The following is a 9119-nucleotide window of genomic DNA, read 5'->3' as shown; positions in this document are numbered from 1 at the left end:
CTTGGGGATAGTGTGGGAAAACACTGATGAGGAACAAGAACTCAAGAAATAGGAGCAGAATTAGACCATATGGCTCTTCCAGCTGCCCTGCCAATCAATATGATCAGTTGATCTTGGGCTTCAACTCCATTTTCCTACCTGCTCGGCATGAGAGGCCAAAAATCTGTTAATCCCAGCCTTAAATGTATTCAACGATGGTGCACCCACAACCCTCTTGGGTAGAGAATTCCAAAGATTCACAACCCTTTGCGTGAAGTGATTTCTCCTCATCTCAGTCCTAAATGATTGGCCTGAGACTGTGTCCCTGTGTTTTAGATTCCCCAACTAGTGGAGACAGCCCCTAAGATCTACCCTATCAAACCCCCTCAGAATTTTGTAAGTTTCAATGTGTTGGAAGATCAGTGATAATCGACTTGAATGGCGGAGCAGGCTTGATGGACCAAATGGCCTTCTCCTCCTCCTATTTCCTATGTGCCTATGTTGTCAGTAGTTTTAAGGTTCTCAAAATCAAAAGCAACTAATGTTTGGTACAGAGTAAACCTCCCTTCTCCTACTGTTTGCAACTTTGCTGCTCTCTTGCACAATCGTCATAATATTTCATCTTTTACAATGAGTTTAGAACATTCTGAATAATAAAATAGACTTGGCATAATCAATGGCAGTCTTCGTCATTAGGGTGAGAATGCTGTTGCCATGTTTAGAAACTCAATTCCCAAATATGCAGATGACACCGAATTGGAGGGATGGTCAACACTAAGGAGAACTGTAACAAATTAATAAACTTGCAGAATGGGCAAATAATTGGCAAATGAAATTCAACACAGATAAATGGAAGGAGTAAATTTTGGGACGATGAATAGAGAGGTCACTTATTACTTGGAGTTGCAAGCCTAAGTGGGGTAGAGGAACAAAGGGATCTCAGAGTACAAATACACCAATTACTATAAGATGCACCACAGGTTAGCAAGGCCACAAAAAGAAGCAAACCAAGCACTAAGCTTTATTTCCAGAGGAATAGAATTAAAAAGTAGGGAACTTAAGCTAAACCTGCATCGAAACATGATGAGACCACACTTAGAGTACAGTGTGCAGTTCTAGTCATCATTTTAAGGAGAATATAGAGGCAGTGGGAGTGCGGAGAATGCAGAGAAGATTCACAAGGATGATGCCAGAAAGGCATGGGTGTACATATCAGAAAAGGATTAACAGGCTGGGTCCCTTTAGACCATAAGACCATAAGACATAGGAGCAGAAGTAGGCCATTCGACCCATTGAGTCTGCTCCACCATTCAAAGAGATCATGGCTGATCTGATAATCCTCAACTCCACTTTCCTGACTTTTCCCCATAACCCTTGATTCCCTTACTGATTAAAAATCTATCTATCTCAGCCCTGAATATACTTAACAACCCAGCCTCTACAGCCCTCTGCGGTAAAGAATTCCACAGATTCACTAGCCCCTGAGAGAAGAAACTCCTCCTCATCTCTGTTTTAAATGGGCACCCCCTTACTCTGAGATTATGCCCTCTGGTCCTAGACTCTCCCACAAGGGGGAACAACCTCTCAACAACTACCCTGTCAAACCCCCTAAGAATCTTGTGGGCAGAATTCGCCCTCGTTGGGCGAGTCCACCCCAGGCAGGGGTGGTCGGAAACCTGACCGCTGCCCATGATCAGGGCCCGACCACAATTTCATGCTGGTGGGCCAAGAAGGGTCCAGCGGGGACCTGTCGGCCGCCGGGTCCAATGGCGGCCCAGCAGCCTGTATAAAAATGGCCCAGGCAGCCCCAGAAAGGCTGCCAGGGAAGGACGTGTGTCTGCTGCTGCAAGGGTGGAGCCAGGCTGGAGAGCAGGTCGACTGGGCACTCAGCACCCCCGTTTTTCTGACAAGCCTCGCTGCCCTCCTGGAGGAGGTGGCTGCCAGAAGGAACACCCTTATCCCCGGAGATGGGAAGAAGAGGCCACTGCACCTCACAAAGAGGGCATGGGAGGAGGTGGCAGCTCGGGTGAGCAGCCACAACACGGTGCGGCGCACCTGGGTGCAGTGCCGGAAGAGGTTTTATGACCTGCTGTGCTCAGGAAAGGTGAGTACCCTGTTGGCATGGGTCAGTGTGTTCAATTATTGTGGGATGGCTGTACCCCCGTGGAACTCAGGGATGTTAGAGTCTGAACGCCAACTGTCAATCACACTGGAGCTGGCCAAGGGGCTGAGCCTGGTAGCTTTGACTGAGTGCCTTGCAGCTTGAGGGCCACGACTCGGATGTGCCCTCTGAGGTGTTTCTCAGCTGGGGTTGGCCAGGCCGCAATGGTGCTGCAAGTAGAGAAAGGACGAATCAATGCTCCCCTGTCCTTTTAGGAGTAGACATCCCATAACAATGTCAAGAGGTTGCAGACTGGTGGAAGACCCCTGCACCCTCTCATCCCCTCCCGCTATGAGCAGGAGGCCTTGGAGCTTGAGAGGCGCCATGCACCTCGATCAAGCAGCCGCGGAGAGGCTGAGATGTCAGACAAAGGTAAGAGTGCAATGCACAGAGGTGAGAGTTTTGGCTTGTACCATCCTTCTAGTGCAGTCTCTTCATTGATGTCAGCATCGAACCTGGAGTCCCCATTGACCATTGAAAGATGTTAGCACCATGATGCAGATCTCCATTGTCTCACCAGGGTGCCTGGCATGCACGGTGACAGTGTGACGACTTTAACTAATGACATGTCCTTGCTCTCCCTTTTAGGTTCACCAGCAGGCATTCACTCTCTGGACACTGAAGGGCCACCCCTGACCCTGGAGGACCACCATGCTCCCCAAGCACCTGCATCACACCCGCTCTCTGAAGCAGGCACCAGTGCAGATTCCAGCACCTCAGTGAGCATTAGTTCAGCAGGTACTCGGTGCACATTGATGAGGGCACTTCACACTCGCTTGAGGTGCAGGTGGAGGCAGACAGTTTCCAGAGCACCGGCAGTCGGAGAACTGCTGGGGGTGAGGACGATGCTTAGCCGAAGGCTGATGGGCCTCTGGAGTTGTCCATTAGGCAGCAGATGCTGGACATGCAATGGGGTGTGTGGGAGGATTCAGTGGAGATCCGAGAGGATATGCGTGCCATGTTCTCCGTTGTGGAGGAGTCCCTGCAGAGCGTGAGCAATGCGTTGACTCTCATGGCTGAGCGCAATGCCGCTTCCTTTGAGAGAGTGGCGACTCTCATAGAGTGGCTGCTCCAGGAACAGAATCAGGGGTTCCTGGGGCTGCGCTCAGACCTGCAAGCCCTCAGATAGGCACTGACCTCAGCTGGTCAGTGTCCGTATGTGAGATGGATGGGGCACCCAGTATCCCAGCTAGGTGCCCATCCATCACATGTTTAACAGGGAGGTCCAGAGCGACCTCATGTTGGCGCATGAGCTGCTTGTCGTCTCTGCAGACTCATCTCAGGGCACTCTGGATGATGGCGAGGACTTGAAATGTCAATTGTGCTCTCCTCCGCCAATGCTGCCAGACCTGCTGAGTTTTTCCAGGTATTTCTGTTTCTGTTTTTGTTTTGGATTTCCAGCATCCACAGTTTTTTGCTTTTATCTGCTGACTCTGCTGTCTGGTTGGCCTTAATAACCTTGGTGGTTGTCCTCTGGCCAGTGGAGCCCCATGCTGGCCCTACCAGGGAGGGAGTGACCAGTGCCACGGCTGGCATCTCTCCAGTCATCGCAGTCTTATCAGATGCCACGATCACTGGCAGAGGGGCGGAGGAGATGCTGCCATCACCCAGTGTGCCCTGAGAGGAGCCTGCAGAGACGACAAGCAGCTCATGCGCCAACACGAGGTAGCTCTGGACCTCCTTAGTTCTGTTGAAGGGTCATGAGGACTTGAAACATCAACTGTGCTCTCCTCCGCCGATGCTGCCAGACCTGCTGAGTTTTTCCAGGTATTTCTGTTTTTGTTGCAGAGTCAGCAGGTTGTCTCCAATGCTGGTGCCGGAGGGGGGAGCACCAAGACTTAGCACCCATAACATAAGTTTAAAGCACCTTATGCACAAGAGGGACTAGTCACGGGTGATCTTTTGTTCCCCCATTTTGTTTTTTTTTTAATGGTATGACTACCAACACTGGTTTTTTTCTGTTCAAGACTAGGTGAGTTCCAACATACAATTACATTTGTTTTTGTGTTATTGACCTAAGTCTGCTTAATTTGTTTTGTTGGTTCAGGTTAGGCCAGAATGTAATGCTGGACTTGGGTTGCTTGAACCTTTATTGCACAGGCACTGAGGTATCCTGGGGGTTAAGGAAAGGGTAATTTCTGCGATCCAGGATAGAGACGGCAGCTCTGGCATGAGGTGGTAGTTCTTATTTGGCAGCCTAGCTGAAGGAGTGTTGGATCAAGATGTCCCTAGTATCCCTGCCTCCCTGGAGGTTACCGAGGTCTGTCTCCACACCCTCAGCGTTCTCCTCACTGTGCTGCTCTTCTGACTTACTACTGGATTCATCCTCTGTAGCCTGTGGAGCTGCGTTAAGATCCTCTTCCTCCAGTGGGTCCCCCCTTGCCAGTGCCAGATTGTGGAGAGTGCAGCATACAACCACTATCAGTGATACCCCCTCTGGGGGGTGTTGTAGGGCTTTCCCTGTAAGGTCCAGGCATCGGAAACGCATCTTGAGAAGACCTATGGTTCTCTCAACCACTGTCCTTGTGGAGGCATGACTCCTATTGTACCGCTGCTCTGTCTCTGTGTGACGGAGAGGCATCCATGAGCCACTTTTTCAAGGGATAGCCCTTGTCTCCCCGCAGCCATCCATCCAGCCGGGCTGGAGCACTGAAGAGCCTCAGCACCTGGGAGATGTAAGCGTCATGGGAGCTGCCTGGGTACCTTGCACAGACTTGTAGAATCAGCATCCTGTGATCACACACTATCTGCACGTTCATGGAGTGGAAGCCCTTCCTGTTGACGAAGGCACCGGGCTCACCTGCTGGTGCCTTGATGGCCACATGTGGGCAGTCGATTGCACCCTGGATGTGGGGGAAGCCAGCCATCGTAGCAAAGCCTCTGGCTCGCTCAGCCTGGCTGGACTCATTAGTACAGAAATGAATAAATGTCATTACCGCCTGAACAGAGCTTCTGTCACCAGCTTGATGTAACTGTGGACAGCTGGTTGGGAGACTCTGCGCAGAATCCCACTGAGCCCTGGAAAGAGCCAGAGAAGTTGAGGACCACTGTGACCTTCAGAGTCACTGGCATAAGGTGTCCACCCACACAGTCGGAGCTGAACTCGGGCCTGATCAGCTGGCAAATGGAGAGGCGGAGCCTCCTTCAGCATTGCACCTCAGACATATTGAGGTAGCTGCATCGCCACCTGTAAACCCTGGCAGCAGGATAGTGGCATCTTCTGCGGCCCCTTCCACCTTGAACTTGCTGCTGGCCCTGCACCCCTTATGCCCATGCCTCTCCTCCCACAGGTCCCTCCCCTGGAAGCTGCATAGGGATACCTGGCCTCCTCTTCCTTCTGCCCCTCTCTTCCTCCTGAGAGGAAGTGCCTCCAGCAGAGACCACAATCCCCATCACTGAGATAAGGGAAGGCTGTCTGATACTTGGAAGGGTCCACATGGTCCGAATCCTCAGGGGGCCTGGAAGACACCAATGAGTCCAGAAACGAAGCCTGGAAATGCTAAGAATGAAGCCCCGATCAGAGAATAAGTTCCAAAACTCCTCACCACTCACACTGGCAATGCTGCTGACTCTTCTTATCCCGCCCATGGATGAGGTTCTGCAAATTGTGGGCTGCCCGTTTTGCCCATGTGATGAGCGAAAACCTGCAGGGGCAACGTTAAATTCCCATCAAATGGGTTGTCAAGGGCTTTATCTGGCCTGTTAATTAATGCTGGGCGCGGCTCTGGCTCCTGCGCGCGCCTGCTAAGCCAAATATTGCGTGAGTGCGCAATGACATTGGGACGCTCGCCCGACGTCATCGCACATCATTTTATGCTTGAGTGGGTCAGGTGCACGCCCACCTGCTCAGCAAAAAATCCTGCCATATATGTTTCAATCAGGTTGCCTCGCATTCTTCTAAACTCTAGTGAGTACAGGCCCAACCTACTTAACCTCTCCTCATAAAAAAATCCCTCCATACCTGGGATCAAACTAGTGAATCTTCTCTGGACTGCCTCCAATGCCAGTATATCTTTCCTTAGATAAGGGGACCAAAACTGTTCACAGTATTCTAGGTGTGGTCTAACTAGTGCCTTGTATAGTTTTAGCAAGACTTCCCTATTTTTGTATTCCATTCTCTTTGAAATAAAGGCCAACATTCCATTGGCCTTCCCTATTACCTGTTGAACTTGTATGCTAGCTTTTTGGGATTCATGCACAAGGACCCCCAAATCCCTCTGTGCTGCAGCTTTCTGCAGTCTTTCTCCATTTAAGTAATCTTCAGCTCCTCTATTCTTCCTGCCAAAGTGCATAACCTCACAATTTCCCACATTATATTCCATCTGCCACGTTTTTGCCCACTCACTTAACCTGTCTATATTCATCTGTAGACACTTTATGTCATCCTCACCATTTGCCTTGCCACCTATTTTTGTGTCATCTGCAATCTTGGCAATAGTACGTTCATTTCCCTCATCTAAGTCATTAATATATATTGTAAATAATTGTGGCCCCAGCACTGATCCTTGGTGCAGTCCACTAGTTACAGGTTGCCATTCAAGCACATCAGATAAAGGGACGACAATGAGAAAGGGGACGGGAAATACAGGAATGAAGGTGTTGTATCTGAATGCATGCAGTAGACGAAATAAAGTAAATGAGCTTGTGGCGCAGATTGAAATTGGCAGGTATGATGTGGGCATCATGGAGACATGGCTGCAAGGGGATCAGGACTGGGAGTAAATATCCAAGGATATACATCCTATCGAAAAGATAGGCAGGTTGGCAGAGGGGGTGGGGTTGCTTTGTTAGTAAGAAATGAAAATAAATCGATAGCAAGAAATGATGTAGGGTCAGATGATGTAGAATCTGTGTGGGTAGAGTTGAAGAACCGCAAAGGTAAAAAAACCATAATGGGAGTTATGTACAGGCCTCCGAACAGTAGTCAGGATGTGGGGCACAAGATACATCAGGAGATAGAAAAGGTGTGTAAGAAAGGCAAGGTTACAGTGATCATGGGGGATTTCAATATGCAGGTAGACTGAGAAAATCAGGTTGGTAGTAGATCCCAAGAAAAAGAATTTGTGGAATATCTATGAGATGGCTTTTTGGAGCAGCTTGTGGTGGAGCCCACTAGGGAACAGGCATTTCTAGATTTAGTGATGTGTAATGAGGCAGATTTGATAAGGGAGCTTAAGGTGAAGGAACCCTTAGGAGGAAGTGACCATAATATGATAGAATTTACCCTGCAATTTGAGAGGAAAAAGCTGGAATCAGATGTAACGGTATTACAGTTGAATAAAGGCAACTACAGAGGCATGAGGGAGGAGCTGCCCAGAATTGACTGGGAGATGAGCCTAGCAGGAAAGACAGTGGAACAGCAATGGTAGGAGTTTCTGGGAGTAATTTGGGAGACACAGCAAAAATTCATCCCTAGAAAGAAGAAGCATACTAAAGGGAGGACGAGGCAACCATGGCTGACAATGGAAGTCAGGGACAGCATAAAAGCTAAAGAGAAAGCATACAATGCAGCAAAGAGCAGTGGGAAACCAGGGGATTGGGAAGCCTACAAAGACCAACAGAGGACAACTAAAAAAGAAATAAGGAGGGAGAAGATTAAATATGAGGGTAAACTAGCCAGTAATATAAAAGAAGATTGCAAGATTTTTTTAGATATATAAAGGGTAAGAGAGAGGCAAAAGTGGACATTGGGCCACTGGAAAATGACGCTGGAGAAGTAGTATTGGGGAACAAAGAAATGGCGGAGGAACTGAATAGGTACTTTGCATCAGTCTTCACAGTGGAAGACACGAGTGACATCCCCAAAGTTCAAGAGAGTCGGGGGGCAGAGGTGAGTATGGTGGCCATTACCAAGGAGAAGGTGCTAGGAAAACTGAAAGGTCTGAAGGTGGATAAATCACCTGGACCAGATGGATTACACCCCAGAGTTCTGAAGGAGATAGCTGAAGAGATAGTGGAGGCATTAGTGGTGATGTTTCAGGAATCACTGGAGTCAGGGAGGGTCCCAGAAGACTGGAAAATCGCTAATGTAACCCCTCTGTTTAAGAAGGGAGTGAGGCAAAATACGGGAAATTACAGGCCGATTAGCCTGACATTGGTCGTTGGTAAGATTTTAGAGTACATTATTAAGGATGAGATTTCAGAATAGTTGGAAGTGCATGGTAAAATCGGGCAAAGCCAGCATGGTTTCATCAAGGGGAGGTCATGCCTGACAAATCTGTTAGAATTCTTTGAGGAGGTAACGAGTAGGTTAGACAAAGGAGAGCCAATGGATGTTATCTACTTTGACTTCCAGAAGGCCTTTGACAAGGTGCCACACAGGAGGCTGCTCAGTAAGATAAGAGCCCATGGTGTTAGAGGCAAGGTACTAGCATGGATAGAAGATTGGCTATCTGGCATGAGGCAGAGAGTGGGGATAAGGGGGTCCTTCTCAGGATGGCGGCCGGTGACTAGTGGAGTTCCGCAGGGGTCAGTGTTGGGACCACAACTTTTCACTTTATACATTAATGATCTAGATGAAGGAACTGAGGGCATCCTGGCTAAGTTTGCAGATGATACAAAGATAGGTGGAGGGACAGGTAGTATTGAGGAGGTAGGGAGGCTGCAGAAGGATTTGGACAGGTTAGGAGAATGGGCAAAGAAGTGGCAGATGGAATACAACGTGGGGAAGTGTGAGGTCATGCACTTTGATAGGAAGAATAGAGGCATAGACTATTTTCTAAATGGGGAGAGAATTCAGAAATCTGGTGTACAAAGGGACTTGGGAGTCCTAGTCCAGGATTCTCTTAAGGTTAACTTGCAGGTTGAGTCGGTAGTTAGGAAGGCAAATGCAATGTTGGCATTTATTTCGAGAGGACTAGAATATAAAAGCAGGGATGTGATGCTGAGGCTTTATAAGGCTCTGGTCAGACCACATTTAGAATATTGTGAGCAATGTTTGGCCCCGTATCTCAGGAAGGATGTGCTGGCCCTGGAGAGG

The sequence above is a fragment of the Cetorhinus maximus genome, chromosome 2, assembly GCF_964194155.1.
Source record: "Cetorhinus maximus chromosome 2, sCetMax3.hap1.1, whole genome shotgun sequence".
Lineage (NCBI taxonomy): Eukaryota > Metazoa > Chordata > Chondrichthyes > Lamniformes > Cetorhinidae > Cetorhinus > Cetorhinus maximus.
This window is presented reverse-complemented; position numbering follows the sequence as displayed.